The 18,215-nt window shown below is 34.6% G+C and overlaps 1 pseudogene; it reads right to left on the bottom strand.

The window, feature by feature from the left end:
- LOC149573030 (metal tolerance protein 11-like) overlaps positions 1–18,215 on the bottom strand; it is a 75,953-nt pseudogene that overhangs the window by 6,514 nt on the left and 51,224 nt on the right.

Raw genomic sequence — 18,215 nt, 5'->3', positions numbered from 1 at the left:
AGAAATAGAAGTTTTCCACAAAGCTCCAAAGAAACCTGTTAGAAAACCTGCAGCATAACAATATTCAAAAGATGGATGCATTGAGGGGGAAAGCTCTCTCCGTTTTAAAGTCATATGGACGGTAGAGATCAAGATGAAGATGGTGGATGATCAACGGTGGAATTTGAAAAGAGGAGTGATCCATGTGCACACACAAGTCAACCAATAGAATATAAGTTGACTTGTCATATAAGACAAAAGTCACAAAGCCTTTTCTTTTAATTGCAAAATAGAAAAGGGACTTTATGTGTGCACTTTAAGTGGGTTAGAAGAATGGGTTCTTTTATTTAACTAAAAGGGGACATGTTCTTTTAATCAAATAATGAACTTAGGATAGCATAGTTAAACTATAGGTTATAATCAAAAAAATTGATTATTAGCAATTTGGCTTAGGTAAGTGATTAAATTAATTTAGCCAAAATGTTGAAAAGGGGGCTAATAGTCTAGATGACCATTTTTAGGTGATTACATTTGCCCCTCTTTGACTAATGTGTGATCGATCTGGGAACACATTATGTCAAAGAAAATAGAAAGCCAAGTAGGTAGTGATAGATATAGATATCTGATTTCAAAGAATGAAATGCAGAAATAGATAGTAAGTCTTGAATGCACAGCCTGATAGTGGTAGTACAGAACACTAGGAAGATGATGTTAGGATCTGAAAAGAATTCTAACACCTATCAAAGAGAATAGATCAAGAGCAAGTGATAAGGTCAAAAAAATGCTCCTAAGAAACAGATAGCTATAATAATCAGCAATAGAATATTTCTGCCCCCTCGGGATCAAAATCGAAATGAGGTAAGAGGAAGCAGAAACTAGCTAAACATGAGAAAATTGAAATATAGCAATGTTTGATATGACAGATAAATGATTAGAACCCAAGAATGACTATAAGAAATTGACGAAATGCCCTAGTTTGACTAGAGTTGACCTTGAAGGATATAGCATAAAAATTAGGTCAAAATGAGTAGAAAGATGATTTTAGACATGAAAAGGTTGAATTTAAGTAGATATAAACCATAGAAATGATGAATACATGAAGATGCCCTAGTGATGATTCAGAGATTAGACCTCAAAAGGTCAACTAACTCCTCAAAAGAAAGTAAAATTTTAAAAGACAATTTTGACCATCAAGATTAACTCGAATTTGGATTTCGATCCCAAAAATGAATCCAAGATGTCAAAATTATTTAAGAGGTCAAAACTTTATATAATGTGATGATAAGATAGAAAAGAGATAAAGTGAAAGATTAAGAAGGTGAAAAGACATGAACAAGAAGAAAGTAAATAAATATATGAAAGGAGTTAGCTAATATGTCCACAAAAAAGATGAAGAGAGAGCTCTCCCCATATGCAAGAATGCAAGACTAATCTAGAAAATGAACCTAAAATGCAAGCTAATATGCAAAGTGGTTTACTAGCAAGAAGTGCATAACATTTAGACTCTTAATTTCATCATTGAGCATTTATTAGGGACATCATGAGATCATACAACCATCACTAGTATAACTACAAGGATATGAATATGATTGATATCAGATAGGTATGTGGAAATCCAATCTAAGCATCAGAGACATTTAAGTCAAGATAACTACAGATTAGATTCCCTAAGTTTAATTTAGCAAGATTACACCTGTATCAAGGCATAAGCATCAGGATAAACCCCAAGTGTGATCTTGCGGAACAGTCAAGGATGATACATTTATAAGTCAAAGTGTTGAATAGGACAAGCACGAATGCTTACAACACTATAGACAAACAAAGTATACCCACAAGTAGAAATCAAGAAAACATGCCCCATGCCCCCAGTCTTCTAGTCAGTGACATCTTTGAAAGACTATTAGGGATGGAACATATAGTAAATAAATCATCATAGACAACACACAAAGTAGATAAAGATCAGCATAGCTTAGTTGTTTAAGTGTTAAAGTGCATGTGTGTAAGTCACTTGGCCATTTCTTTAAGACTTGATTCTGATAGTGAGAAATATCGCGACATCGGAGACCGTAGGTAAACTATCTAAAAAGTGTTGAAAAACACTTGATGTCAAGGTGGGGGAAGTGTTTAGAAACACTGTTTTGTGATTTGTCAAAGAAATCCTAATGCACAAGAATACCTCAATAGGCTAAGTAGCTATGCCCTCGAGATGAGGACAAGAAACAATTCCAAGCCACGAAATGTGTAGCGAAGTGGATGATTGAGACTGATAGACATAGGTGCATGGGTTTCAAGTAGTGCCTATTTCTAGGTTTTCACCGCTTGACAGATTTTTTTCAAGACTTTTTTTTTTTCAATTTTTTTGTATTTTTTGTATTTTTAATTTTTTTGGTGATACATCAAAGTTCCTATTGCTAGGTTTTCACTAAGATGATCATTTTTTCAGGGCATTTTCTAATTTTTAGGATTTTTTCAGCATCATATATGATTTTTTGGATTTTTTAGAATAATTTTAGAGATTACGAGTTCTCGAGCAAGATCACATCATTTTCTCCTAATGTCTAGCAAGGTATAGGACATGATGGAGAAACAAGCCAGTGGATAAGCAATAATGCATAAGAAAGGAATGTGAAGCAAGTGAAAGTGATCCTCAAGAACTGACTCCTCAAGAGTACCCAAGCTAGGGAAAGAGGTTAAATAGTCATATGAAGCATGTTTTGGATAAGCAATAGAAGTAATGAGAAAGATAGCATGTAGGATAAGCGGTGAATCCAACAAGTGTGATAGCATATAAGATAAGTGATGAAAGCCAATGAGTAAGAAAGCATGTAGGATAAGCAGTGGAAGCCAATGAGAGAGATAGCATGAAAGTGTGCAATCCAAGAGAGCAGACATGTCAAGAGGCCTATGACAACCATGTTTGATTTATTATGATCAAGACCAAGGGGTCAACTAGATAGGATAGCAATGGGATAGAGCAATAAAAATAAAGCTCAAGATGGAAGCTATGAGTGAATGGGAGAGCACAATAGAGAATCTCATGGATAAGATAGCCAATATGAAAATATAGCTCAACATTGTCAAGATCAAAGAGAGAAGAGGGGATAGATGGATGATGGAAGAATTATGCATGATGCTTGTTTGCCAAGTTTTCATCATGGTACTTGTCCAAGGTGCCACAAGAAGTAGTTTTCACCATAGGATAAATTTATTTCTCTTTACTTTTACTACCAAGGTGCCACAAGAAGTGGTTTACACCGAGGCACGTTTTCATTTTTTTCATTTTTTCTATTTTTTTCTCTTTTTTTTTCTTTTTTTTTTTCTTTCTTTTCTTTTTTTCTTTTTTTGAATTTTTAGAAAGAGCTGAAGCTGTTTGAATGTAGGTAATGCTCCTATAGAAAAGATAAGTCATGATAAGCCAAGACCATAGAAAGGTATGCTCAAAGATGTTGATAGGGTGATGAAAGAGAAATGGTAGTAGGAAGAGTATATGGAGGATAATAGTTCATGTATAGAAAGTTAGTGTAAGCTTTAGAGGATTTCATGAGGGTAGTTGAAATATTGTACAAGATCAACATTGACACACACCTTGAAGGGTATTGGAATGATGGGGGAATAATGGATGAAGTAGCTAGAGGATTAGATGTATGAGGTGGTAGAAGAGATTTGGAAAAAAGTTGAGTGTAAGGCTTTGGAATAATTTTAGGAAGATTTTTGGAAGAAGATGGAATGGAAGCCTCTGGAAGCTTGAATGTCAACTTTGAAATATTTTCAATATTCAAGTCTTTTAAAAGAGACTTGGGAATCCACATAGCTTTAGATTTTTCTCATTCTTTGGGTGCTTGAGAGTGCCTTTGTATAATGATGGATTTAGGAACCCATATTTTCTTTGGTTTAGCTCTTTGAGTAGTGGACCTTTGCGGTCTCTTTTGTGCATTCTCCTTCTTAGCATTCACATGTCGATTAGATGGGACATAGTGATCTTTCTTTTTCAATGGATTCTTATGTTTATTCTCACTTGCAAAGGACTTGGGATTTGTGGATGAATAAGGCTGATATGACTGGTTTAGATGGATAGATGGGTGAAAAGTCATCAAGGATGAGTGTCTTTGTTGATCTTGAGGTATTATAGGAGAGCTAGGGAATGAACTAGGAGTGAATGTAGGAGATGAAGGAACATAAGGTCCCAATATAGATGGAAGGTTTGAAGACTTTAGCTTTGATGGATGAGGACCAAGGATAGACTTAGGATATGCAAATGGATAGTGAAAAGGAATATCAACATCTTTAAATTGAGCAACATAGTCAAAGCCATCAATAGACTCATGAGTAGCTTTGATAGGAACAACATTTTTAATAGGAGCACTTGAAGCTTGAGCACAATTTTGAAGTGGATATGGAGAAGTAGAACACGAGGGGATGCTTTGATCTTGACAAGTAGCCTTGGATAGCATATGAAGAGAAATTTTCTCATAATTTTCAGTAAGCTCAAGGGAGATAATGAAAGTGGTATCTTCATCATACTTAGGAGGTGGACAAGTTATAGGATATGGAGGGGAAAAATCTTGAAAGAGATGAAAGGGTGCTCGATCTTGATCTTTCTTGACATTTATAGCTTTTTCTTTTTGAGAGTCCTCTTGACATGGAGCCACTTCTAAGGACAAGGGAGAATGAAGAGTGAATGGAGTAGCGCTTGGATTAGGTATGGTAGTGCACAAAGGTTGAGGATGTTTAGGATTAGTAGCATGGAAAAGGTTTGCAGCCAAGTGAAGGTTAGCTTGAGTTTCTTTTAGAGATAGCCCTTGAGGATACACGTAGTCAATGTGGAAAGCATTAGGTTCTTTACTTGATGGAGGCATGTTGGAAAGATTTGAAGTGTTGGGAGATGCATGAGTGTTGGAAGAAGTGGAAGATGTAATAGAGCTACTACTAGACATAGGTTCATTAATGTAATCTTGCTCATGAAAAGTATCCTCGTCACATGAATCATTAGAGGTATCAATAATTCCATTATCAATAAGATCTTGGATTTTATGTTTTAGCTCAATGCAATCTAAAGTAGCATGGTTATTAGATCGATGATAGGCACAATAGGTATCCAAGAATGGATTTCCATAGGAGCTAGACTTAGGCAACATGATGAGCTTGGTGCCAAGAAGTGTTCTCAAAATGTCAGCATAAGAATTCCCCAAGGGAGTAAAATTTCTCTCAAAAGTATGTCTACAGTCCTTTGGTTGTTTCTCAAGTGAATAGAATGCATCCATGTCTTCATTATTATCTTGGTCAAAGATAGGTCCATCATGAAATTTTGGCATAGGCTCAAAGGAGGTATCGCTTGCTTGTTCTCTAAAGAGGTCTTTAGATCTAGAAGATGAAGACATTATATGTCTTGAAGTAGAGTATGTAGACCTAGAAGAAGAGGATGACCTCAAAGAAGGTGACTCACATGCATGTAAGGACCTTAAGGAAGATTCATGTAATGATGCAATCTTCTCCTCCAACCTTTTCTCAAGTTTAGACTTCATTTCTGTCATGCACTTAGAGAGATGAAGATAAGAAAGATCATTTGTCTCTTCTAGTTCTTTGTATTGTGCATATAGATCTTGAAACTCTTTAGTGACATGGAGGATATCATGATCATCTAGATTCCATAGTTTTAGATGGAAGTTTGGTAGCACAAGGTTTAGATCCCATAGTTTTAGATGCAAAGCTAAGCATAAAATAGTCTAGAAGATAACTTGATGTTGAAACTATAGGAGGTAGAGTGTTCACTTTCCAAGATAGTAGAGAGAGATTAAAGCGACTTGTCAAACAATATGTCCAAGAAACTTATGACATGAATGACTCAAGTCAATAGCTAGGAAAGATGCCCAAACAGCCAAATAGATAGAGCAAGCAGGGTGACAAGTGAACAACTCTCCAACCCAAGAGTGTAGTCAAGAAATCAAGGAAACCATTTCAGCAAAAGGATAACTAGCAAGAAAACATAGACCATGAAGACAAAAAGAACAAGAGCACTAAGACCAAAAATTAACTTTAAGCATGTTCAAGAACTAGAGACATAACAAATCAAAGTCAAATGTTGAGACTCCCCTTAGGAAGCAACACAAGAAAAATGTTAAGACTTGATGCTTTGACTTGGTTGAAAAAGTTTGACAATAGTTGATAGCATAGCAAGTTTGATGTTCAAAAGCAATTTCTTTCCAAGCAAGATAGTGACATATGGAGTAGTCTTCAAACAATCAAGCAAGGGACAAAGAAACCTTGCATGATACAAGCATATCTGAGGTCTCAAAAGAATTCCCTAGAATTATTGTCATGTATATGTTCAAAAGATTTTCACAGGTATACCACATTCGAGAACACATCAAGCAATATCTACCTAAAGGACATGGTTCATTACTCAACAACTTGGCCCACGCTTGATGCTCCTTTTCCTTACACCAAATGGTTTCCCACAAGAGATATTGGCTTTTTCATGGAAATTCCATAAGCATAACCAAGGGAACACATATGGTGAGTGTAAAATCTTGGGTTGATCCGGGTAGTCCACTAGGATCGATCCTTGCACCAAGAAGTTGAGCGGCTAAAAAAGGTAGTTACTAACTTAGGGTGTTTAGATAAGGCTTCTATTCATAGTGTTCCTCTTGCTCCCAATTATGGGACACCTGACCTTGTGATGAGTAACCGATCTCACGACCACAAGAGTACCTTAAGCATTCTTGCCTAGTGATCTCCCTATGGTTGAAATCTTATAAGCGATCACACGAGGAAAAGACAAACACTATGTCTACCAAGGTTTTGTGTCTTTGATAGCCTTGAGTTTATAGTGGGTTGGAAGAGTTGGGTAATGTGCTTGTCCCCACTTGGGTCGTTCCTCTCAGGTTGTCTGAGAGCAGGCCCTCTAAAGGATTCTAAACTACACAAAGAGTGGATCAATTTTTGAAAGTCAAGATTTTTGATTCACCACAAGGGTGAAGAGCATACTCTCCTATTCCAATCATTTTCTCCAAAACATGTCAAGAAGATTTAGCTGCCTCTTACTCTTGAAACCAAATGGTAAGTCAAGATTTATGATTCACCACAAGGGTGAAGAACATACTCTCCTATCACCAAAAGATCCCAATTGTAAGTTTTAATGTGCCTAAAAATAAACAACTAGTATGTGTTGCAAATTTAAAAGTAAAGAACAAGCAAAATTTGGTTTTTATGCATTGGGCAGCCTTGCAAACAATCATTAGTAGCCCTTGTGCATTTGAAGCTTTGACATGCGTTCTTTTTATGCAATGTTTCAATTTTTTTTCACAAGGATGGCAACCTAAAATCACAACTTGTAAGCACCACAAGTTAGTGTGAAATAACATAAAATACTGCAATAAAAAGTGGTTAGTTGCCTCAAATATCCAAGTTATCTTCCAATCAAGTGTATGCAAAGAAAGTGCAAACTAATCACAAATGCTCTCATTTTTACTCTTTGATTTTGATCTAGTCAACAAGATTGGACTTGTTTGCTATTATTTTGGATCTAAAAAGAGAAATTCAAAGAATAGACCCTTACTAAAAACTAGAGAGCTTTCCAAAAATGCAAGAAATTAAAAAAAATTTCCTCATTTGTGCCTTAGAGACCCATTTTGTCAAAACAGACCAAATTTATCAAATCAAATTTTTGATCCTTAATATGACCTCAAAAATAAAAACACAAAGAAATTACCCCCCTTAGAATTAAAAATCCTTTCTGAAAATGTAAGTTTTTTGACAAATGCATTTATTTGCAATAAAAAATGACTTTTTATGAAAAATAAAGAAAAAATCACAACTCATGAAAATCACATCAAAATGCTCTAAAAATTGGTCTACAACATGTTGGATACATATTAAACTTGAAACAAAAAATTCAGAACCAAAATCCAAGTGCTTTAAAAGATATGATCAAATCTTTAAACCAACTAGATTTTTGGCCTTCAAACCAATCTACTTATGGGTTGGCCTTAAAACCAAGTGATAATTCTACAAAAGCACTTGATTAGATCCAATATGCTGCAATAAAAAACTAGAGATAAGAAATGAAAGCAAATGGAGCTAGAAATTTGATTCAAGTCCTACGGTGGGTGCCGAAAAATGTACACTCGAAAGTGTCCCACTCTAAACCATTCTATCCAAACGATTCCATGAGTTTGTAATGCTTGGATGCCGGCTTAGAGCTCCCTATCCACAAAGTGCAAGAGAGTATATTTTAAGTTCAAGGGCTCTTAGATGAGCCTTATAGATACTCTTCTTGCTAGTAAACCATGCAATGGGAGGTTCCAAAGACAAGGTGCAAGAATGCAGATCTCCCAAGGAGTTTCTCAAAAATGCAATGCAAATGAAAATTAAGCTCGAATGAGATGCAAAGTGGAGCTATGCTAAAACATGTATGAGAGTATTACAATACCATTATTAAGCTATGTGAGATTAAGCTACATTTAAAAATGAAAGCTAAGCTAAGCTAGAATGCCATGATGCCATGGATGAGAGAATGTAGACAAGAAATAGAAGTTCTCCACAAAGCTCCAAAGAAACTTGTTAGAAAACCTACAGCATAACAATATTCAAAAGATGGATGCATTGAGGGGGAAATATCTCTCCCTTTTAAAGTCATACGGATGGTAGAGATCAAGATGAAGATGGTGGATGATCAACGGTGGAATTTGAAAAGAGGAGTGATCCATGTGCACACACAAGTCAACCAATAGAATATAAGTTGACTTGTCATATAAGACAAAAGTCACAAAGCCTTTTCTTTTAATTGAAAAATAGAAAAGGGACTTTATGTGTGCACTTTAAGTGGGTTAGAAGAATGGGGTCTTTTATTTAACTAAAAGGGGACATGTTCTTTTAATCAAATAATGAACTTAGGATAGCATAGTTAAACTATAGGTTATAATCAAATAAATTTATTATTAGAAATTTGGCTTAGGTAAGTGATTAAATTAATTTAGCCAAAATGTTGAAAAGGGGGCTAATAGTCTAGATGACCATTTTTAGGTGATTACAATATGTACATACAAAGAGAGGTTAGATATGGTAATCCTGAAGGAGCCAACTAGTATTATCTGCAGTCATGTGTTCTAAATACATTGTATACATACATATGCCTTGTAATAGTTGTTACTATCATCTCTGAGGAAACGAAACCCCAATACTATTCTAAAAAAATAAGATCTCCAGAATCAAGTAATGCAAATGGTCACATCTGCTTGGACTCTTTAAAACAACTACTAATTAGTGGAAGGTGGAAACATATTCTATGTTTGATGTGGGTTATACAAGTTAGCTAGGAGCACATATATAGACATTATTTGGCTTTATTAAATACGTAGACATTATTGTAGAAAATCAAAATGTGAAGTATCCTATGTTACAGTGTAAAGTAAAAGGTCAGAGAAGTGCTTACCACTATTGCTCCAGCTGGATCAATCCACCAATAAAATTTACTTCCAAGAACTATAGAAATGAGACCAATTGAATTGGTGATGACATCAAAGAAATGATCTTGGGCATATGCCTTTACTATCTCATTTGTAAAAGTCCAACAATAGATTACAAGGACCAACTTCACAATAGTAACTGAAACCATAATTCCAACAACCCAAAACCACCTATCTCCTTCAAACAATACACCTCAGTTCTGCATAATTTAGGAATGAAGTTGGTGTAAGAGTATTAATTATATGTAATATATAAAAGTAGCTCATTTAAAAGACAATACACTAATGATGGAACAGATGGAAAGGAGTAGAAGAAAAGCAAAATATTTGGTGCAGAAAAAAAGCATACTCCATATCACATTTAAGCTCAATATTTTACAGCTCCAAAATAATGATCAGAATAAACAAGTATAAAACTCAACTTTTAGGACAAGGAAGTATGCCTTCATTTTTTTCACTTTTGCATCACTGGCAAACCATGTAAATCAAGCCAAGTAAAACTCAACATCAAGGATTTCTATGAGTATTTTCATTTGTATCCACTTACAGAATTTTGGCAAAAATAGAAAGCCAGAGCTCAAGCCACTTATACCATGTAATTCCTTCAAAAATGGTGAAGGGGGTTTACTAATCCAAAATATTAACACTCACTTGATGATGTTGTATTTAAGAACATACATATGGCCTCCAACACTTGACTATTATTTTAACTTAGCAAAACCATGTTGTTTAAAGGATTTAAATCATGAGCATAAAATTTTATCTATGGTTGTAATTATGTACAATAAAATATACTATATTTGCAGTAATAGGATACAAAGCTAAAAAAGTGACCAAAAAAGCATATAATATATCTTCCATGTTCATGAAAAGTTCAAATTATCATGAGAACCATTAGGGGGAAATAGATATATTGTTCTTAAAGGTATATCCTTGAATGAGGAATTTACCTTTAAAACAAGTTGTTGAATAGACTCTAACATGATTTACAGTCCTAATGTAACCATAACTGAAGAAAAAACTAGAATTCCCTACACATGGAGCATTCTATTATGAATTAATGCTAAATTAGTGTTGGACAATTCACAATGCTCATTCTTTGAAAAATTAATACAGACCATGACAAAAAGAATATGAACATTCACACATCAATGAGTAACCATAGCAATAGAAAACACAAACTACAATGAACAATCTAAAACAATTTCTTACACTAATCAAGAATAGAATTCATCTTTAGTTATATTGATATCTACTATGAAATTACTCAAAGATCTTAATGAGTCTCATCCTAATCTTATTCATAAATTAAAATGAAACCCCCATAACTAATGATGCAGGGTAGCACATAAATGCAATTTAAAACAATAAAACATCAAGTTGCAAAGCTTAAGGTTAAAAAAAAGTAACATCTTTGGATTTTGGATTTTGCAATGAAATTTTTTCCCATATTTATGCTTCCCTATTACATGGGATCTCTTATCAAATCTTAAATAAGAAACCAAAGGATAAAAATTCAAGAGGCCATGAGACGAGCTTAAAGTACATAATATATAACAAGCACAACTACAAGTGGAAAACCTAATTTTAATAACCATCAAAGTTGGATAAGTTTTAGGTGATGATATTTAAATACCTGACCTTTTAGGTGATGATATTTAACTATCTTGTTCCTTAACAATATTGATACTAATATCATGTTATTGCTTCCCTAATTTTTATGTAGAGAATTTTGGTGAATATTCAAGATACAAAAACAGGCATTGTAGTAGAGAAAAGGTTTGATGCAGAAAAATCAAAAAGGGGATGTACTCGCTTAAAACTTGTATTCCTACAATGTTTTGAAAGTTGTAGCTTGTCCTAGTTTTCTCTACCCTCCCAAACTTGTTCTCATGGCCACTAGATTCAATGTTTTGGTGTGTAGATATAAGCTAGGTTCAACTTGGAAGTTTTTGATGGTTTATCAGTATTCTCACCTCAGACACTGTGTTGACTGATATGATATTTATATGTATTATAATGCTTCATTGTTTATTGCAACCTATCCACATTCATTATTTTCCTCCAATTGGGTCAAAATTACTATGGAGCAAGAAAATTGTGCGATGGAAAACCATTTGCTATTTTTTTTGCATGTTTTCTATTTTGTAAGAAATTATTTACATCATAGACTTAATATTTTTTTGCTTGTACTTTGATAGAAAAAAATGATGTGCATCTCAATGTTGAAGATCTTAATGCTGATAACGAAACTAAGCCACAAGTAGATGATTCATAATTAAGTGATTGGTTAAATTAGGATGTACTTGAAAGCATTCGCGATCACTTTGTTACTAGTGACTGGTTAAAGGTTGCTCGTTGAGGTGAAGTAATGGATGAGAGTGATGAAGATGATGACTCTGCCTATGGAGATTTTGAAGATCTAGAGGTGGGAGAAAAATATTTAGATGAAGCTAATGATAGTGTGGAGGACAGTAAAATTTTGAAGTCTGCAGAAGAACAATGAAGACTAAAAAAGCTTGCATTTCATGCCAAATTTTATTCTCAATATCCTTTTGGCTATTTATTTTTCCAGTCATATAATGCCTAATTTTAAAGATATTTAGTTTCCATGGTTCATAACATTGTGAAAAAATGTTCTTGGACAACACTATGTATGAGACCCATCTTTAGGATATGATGCAGGATTAGAAGTCTAGAGTTTTCCTTGCATGAGTGATTGCATTGCAAGAGTTGGGAAAGTCTATTTCTAAAGAATTAATAGTAATTAGGTACACAGCCACCTAGGCATAATAAATATGAGTGGGAAGAGCTAAATGATTGTTTACTTTAAGGTTGGGAATTGGGATAGATAAATGGAATGCTCAGATTAGTAGTAAATAAATTTAAACAAAAAAAGATTATCAATTTAGCCAGAACTTAATATTATGTGCAAGAGACAACACAATATTGTTCATTGGTTTCTCTTATTTAATGCTTTTGGCACAATAAGTCTATAAATTATAAATAATAAATATACTTGTGTGAATTGCAAACATTACTTATTGGTAACTCTAATTTGGTATGTTTTCCAACATCTCATTGTCACCTAACTCAAACGGATAGTCACAACTTAACTCATATTTGCATCTTCTAACTAGATTTTCTTTAGCTTTGTGAATAAAGTGTCATATGGAAACCTCATTTTTTGTAGATATAAGTGCCCTCTTTAGTTGCTCTATAATTATCTTGATAGGTTCACTAGATAAACCATTCTTCGAGGGCACAAATCATGTCTTGACCTCTGGAAGTTTTGATGATAATTGCACTAGCTATGTTTAGTTCTTTTTCATGGTACAAATATGAGGTGGATTATTGTAGCACTATTGGCTCTTGATGGTGATCACACCACCTAATGTTATATGTTTTCATTTATAGCCTATGGAGATATATGTTGATGATGAGGCACAATTAACACTTCATGGTTTAGTTTAGGTATTGAATTTATTTGAGTTTAATAATGTTTGATAAAATAGTATGTTGTGTTTGGTATTTCTGTCTTGAGATTCTTCTAGCACTACATCAAACTGAGCAAGCTAGAGAAGAATCAGAAGTTGAATGATCTGCTTGATGTGTAATCACCTAAAAATGGTCACCTAGACTATTAGCCCCCTTCTCAACATTTTGGCTAAATTAATTTAATCATTTACCTAGACCAAATTGCTAATAATCAATTTATTTGATTATAACCTATAGTTTGACTATGCTATCCTAAGTTCATTATTTTATTAAAAGAACATTTCCCCTTTTAATTAAATAAAAGACCCCATTCTTCTAACCCACTTAAAGTGCACACATAAAGTCCTTTTTCTATTTTGCAATTAAAAGAAAAGGCTTTGTGACTTTTGTCTTATATGACAAGTCAACTTATATTCTATTGGTTGACTTGTGTGTGCACATGGATCACTCCTCTTTTCAAATTCCACCATTGATCATCCACCATCTTCATCTTGATCTCTACCATCCATACAACTTTAAAAGGGAGAGATCTTTCCCCCTCAATCCATCCTCATTTTGAATATTGTTATGTTGCAGGTTTTCTAATAGGTTTCTTTGGAGCTTTGTGGAGAACTTGTATTTCTTGTCTACATTCTCTCATACCATAACATTTTAGCTTAGATTCATGTTGCATGTTAGTTTAGCTTCTATTTTGCAATAATCTATCTCACATAGCTTAATATTTGGATTGTAACGCTCTCATCCATGCTTAGAATAGCTGCACTTTTCATATTCATTCTAGTTTAATCTTTAGTTGCATTGCATTCTTGAGGAACTCCTTGGGACATTTGCATTATTGCATCTTGTCTTTGGAACCTCCCATTGCATGGTTTACTAGCAAGAAGGGTATTCCTAAGGCTCAGTTGAGAGCCCTTGAACTTGAAATACACTCTCTTGCACTCCATGAATAGGGAGCTCTAAGCTAGGATCCAAGTATTCCAAACTCATGGAATCGTTTGGATAGAAGGGTTTAGAGTGAGACACTTTTGAGTGTACATTTTTGGCGCCCACCGTGGGGCTTGAATTAAGTTTCTAGCTCTATTTGATTTTATTTCTTATATCTAATTTTTTACAGCAGCATATTGGATCTAATCAAGTGCTTTTGTTGAATTATCACTTTGGTTTTAAGGCCAATCCATAAGTAGATTGGTTTGAATGCCAAAAACTTAGTTGGTTTAAAGATTTGATCATATCTTTTAAACCACTTGAATTTTGGTTCTGAAATTTTTTTTATAGGTTGGGTATGTGTTCAAAATGGTTCAGTCCAATTTTTAGAGCATTTTGACCTGATTTTTGAGAGTTATGATTTTTTCTTTTTTTTTTAATAAAAAGCCATTTTTTATCGCAAATCAACAAATTTTTTTTAAAAATTTACATTTTCAAAAATTTTTTTGAATTATAAGAGGGGTAATCTCTTTTTGTTTTAACTTTTGAGGTCGTATTAGGGATCAAAAACTTGATTTGATAAATTTGGCCTGTTTTGACAAAATCGGTCTCTAGGGAGCAAATAAAGAGATTTTTTTGAATTTCTTGCATTTTTGAAAAGCTCTCTAATTTTTAGCAAGGGTCTCTTCTTTTCATTTCTATTTTTGGATCCGAAATAATAGCAAAAAAGTCTAATCTTGTTGACTAGATCAAAAGCAAAGAGTAAAAATGAGAGCATTTGTGATTAGTTTCCCCTTTCTTTGCATACACTTGATTGGAAGATAGCTTGGATATTTGAGGAAACTAACCACTTTTTATTTTATTTTTTTATGTTATTTCACACTAACTTGTGGTGCTAAAAAGTTGTGATTGTAGGTTGCCATCCTTGTGAAAAAAATTGAAACATTGCATAAAAAAAATGCATGTCAAAGCTTCAAATGCGCAAGGGCTACTAACATTATTTGCAAGGCTGCCCAAAGCATAAAAACCCAAAATTTCTTTCTTTTTTGTTTTCATGTGTGACATTGACTAATTGTTCATTTTTTATAGGCACATAAAATTTTTGATTGGAGTCTTTTGGTAATAGGAGAGTATGCTCTTCACCCTTGTGGTGAATCAAAAATCTTGACTTGCCATTTGGTTTCAAAAGGAAGGGGTAACTAAATCTTCCTAGTGTGTTTGAAAGAAAATGATTAGAATAGGAGAGTGTGCTTTTCACCTTTGTGGTGAATCAAAAATCTTGACTTTTGAAAGTTGATCCACTCTTTGTGTAGTTAGAATCCTTTAGAGAGCCTGCTCTCGGACAACCTAAGAGGAATGACCCAAGTGGGGACAAGCAGATTGCCCAACTCTTCCAACCCACTATAAACTCAAGGCTATCAAAGATACAAAATCTTGGTAGACGTAGTGTTTGTCTTCACCTAGTGTGATCACTTATGGGATTTTGACCATATGGAGATCACTAGGCAAGAATGCTTAAGGTACTCTTGTGGTCGCGAGATCGGTTGCTCATCACAAGGTGAGGTGTCCCATAATTGGGAGCAAGAGGAACACTATGAACGAAAGCCCTATCTAAACACTCTAAGTTAGTAACTACCCTTTTTAGCTAGTCAACTTCTTGGTGCAAGGATCGATCCTAGTGGACTACTCGGATCACCCCAAGATTTTACACTCACCATATGTGCTCCCTTGGTTGTGCTTATGGAACTTCTATGACAAAGCCAATATCTCTTGTGGGAAACCACTTGGTGTGAGGAAAAGGAGCATTAAGTGTGGGCTAAGTTGTTGAGTAATGAACCACGACATTTAGGTAGATATTGCTTAATGTGTTCTTGAATGTGCTAGACCTGTGGAAATCTTTGGAACATACACATGATGATAGTTATATGAATTTCTTTTAAGACCTCACATATGCTTGTATCATGCAAGGTTGCTTTGTCCCTTGCTTGATTGTTTGAAGACTACTCCATGTGTCACTATCTTGCTTGGAAAGAAATTGCTTTTGAACATCAAACTTGCTATTCTATCAACTATTGTCAAACTTTGTCAACCAAGTCAAAACATCACATGCAAACATTTTCTTGTGTTGCTTGCTAAGGGGAGTCTCATCATTTGATTTTTATTTTTTATGTCTCTAGTTCTTGAACATGCTTAAAGTGACTCTTTGGTCTTGGTGTTCTTGGTCTTTCTATTTTCATGGTCTATGTCCACTTGCTAGTTATATTTTTGCTAAAATGGTTGCCTTGATTTCTTGACTACACTCTTGGGTTGGAGAGTTGTTCACTTGTCACCCTGCTTGCTCTATCTATTTGGCTATTTGGGCATCTTGCCTAGCTATTGACTTGAGTCATTCATGTCATAAGTTTCTTGGACATATTGTTTGACAAGTCACTTTAATCTCTCTCTACTATCTTGGAAAGTGAACACTCTACCTCCTATAGTTTCAACATCAAGTTATCTTCTAGACTATTTTATGCTTGGCTTTACATCTAAAACTATGGGATCTAAACCTTGTGCTACCAAACTTCAACCAAATCTAGATGATCATGATATCCTCCATGTCACTAAAGAGTTTCAAGATCTATATGCACAATACAAAGAACTAGAAGAGACAAATGATCTTTCTTACCTTCATCTCTCTAAGTACATGACATAAATGAAGTCTAAACTTGAGAAAAGGTTAGAGGAGAAGATTGCATCATTACATGAATCTTTCTTAAGGTCTTTACATGCATGTGAGTCACCTTCTTTGAGGTCATCCTCTTCTTCTAGGTCTACATGCTCTACTTCAAGACATCAAATGTCTTCATCTTCTAGATCTAAAGACCTTTGTAGAGAACAAGCACTTGAGCCTATGCCAAAATTTCATGATGGACCTATCTTTGATGAAGATAATGATGAAGACATGAACGCATGCTATTCACTTGAGAAACAACAAGAAGATCCTAGACATATTTTTGAGAGGACTTTTACTCCCTTGGAACATTCTTATGATGAAATTTTGCAAACACTTCTTGAAACTAAGCTCATCATGTTGCCTAAGTCAGCTAGCTCCTATGGAAATCCTTTCTTGGATGCTTATTGTGCTGATCATCAATCTAATGACCATGCTACTTTTGATTGTATAGAGCTGAAACATAAAATCAAAGATCTTATTGATAATGGAATTATTGGAACCTCTAGTGACTCATATGCTGATGATACTTCTCTTGAGCAAGATTACATTGATGAACCTATGTCTAGTGATGGTTTCCTTGATACCTCTACTTCTTCTAACACTTGTGCATCTCCCAACACCTCAAAGCTTTCCAACATGCCTCCATCAAATAAATAACCTAATGCTTTCCACATTGACTACGTGTATCCTCAAGGGCTACCTCTAAAAGAAACTCAAGCTAACCTTCACTTGGCTGCAAACATTTTCCATGCTACTAATCCTAAACATCCTCAACCTTCATGCACTACTATGCCTAATCCAAGTACTACTCTATTCACTCTTATTTCTCCCTTGTCCTTAGAAGTGGCTCAATGTCAAGAGGACTCTCAAAAAGAAAAATCTATAAATGTCAAGAAAGATCAAGATCAAGCACCCTTTCATCTCTTTCAAGAATTTTCCCCTCCATATCCTATATCTTGTCCACCTCCTAAGTATGATGAAGATACCACTTCCATTATCTCCCTTGAGCTTACTGAAAATTATGAGAAAATTTATCTTCATATGCTATCGAAAGCTACTTGTCAAGATCAAAGCATCCCATCATGTTCTACTTCTCCACATCCACTTCAAAACTGTGCTCTAGCTTCAAGTGCTTCTATTTAAAATGTTGTTCCTATCAAAGGTACTCATGAGTCTATTGATGGCTTTGACCATGTTGCTCACTCTAAAGATGTTGATATCCCTTCCCACTATCCCTTTGCATCTTCTAAATCTATCCTTGGTCCTTATCCATCTAAGCTAAAGCATTCAAACCTTCCATCCATATTGGGGCATTATGTTCCTTTATCTTCTACATTTTCCACTCCTAGCTCATTCCCTAGCTCTCCTATAATACCTCAAGATCAACAAAGACACTCATCCTTGGTGACTTTTCACCCATCTATACATCTAAACCAGTCATATCATCCTTATTCATCCACAAATCCCAAGTCCTTTGGAAGTGAGAATAAACATAAGAATCCATTGAAAAATAAAGATAACTATGTCCCATCTAATCGACATGTGAATGCTAAGAAGGAGAAAGCACAAAAGAGACCGCAAAGGTCCACTATTAAAAAAGCTAAATCAAAGAAAATATGGAATCCTAAACCCAT

Source organism: Cupressus sempervirens, chromosome 2 (assembly GCF_028749045.1).
Source record: "Cupressus sempervirens isolate cs-2001-9-10 chromosome 2, ASM2874904v1, whole genome shotgun sequence".
NCBI lineage: Eukaryota > Viridiplantae > Streptophyta > Pinopsida > Cupressales > Cupressaceae > Cupressus > Cupressus sempervirens.
Note: the sequence above shows the minus strand (reverse complement) of the source record. Positions and strands in the feature narration are given on the sequence as shown.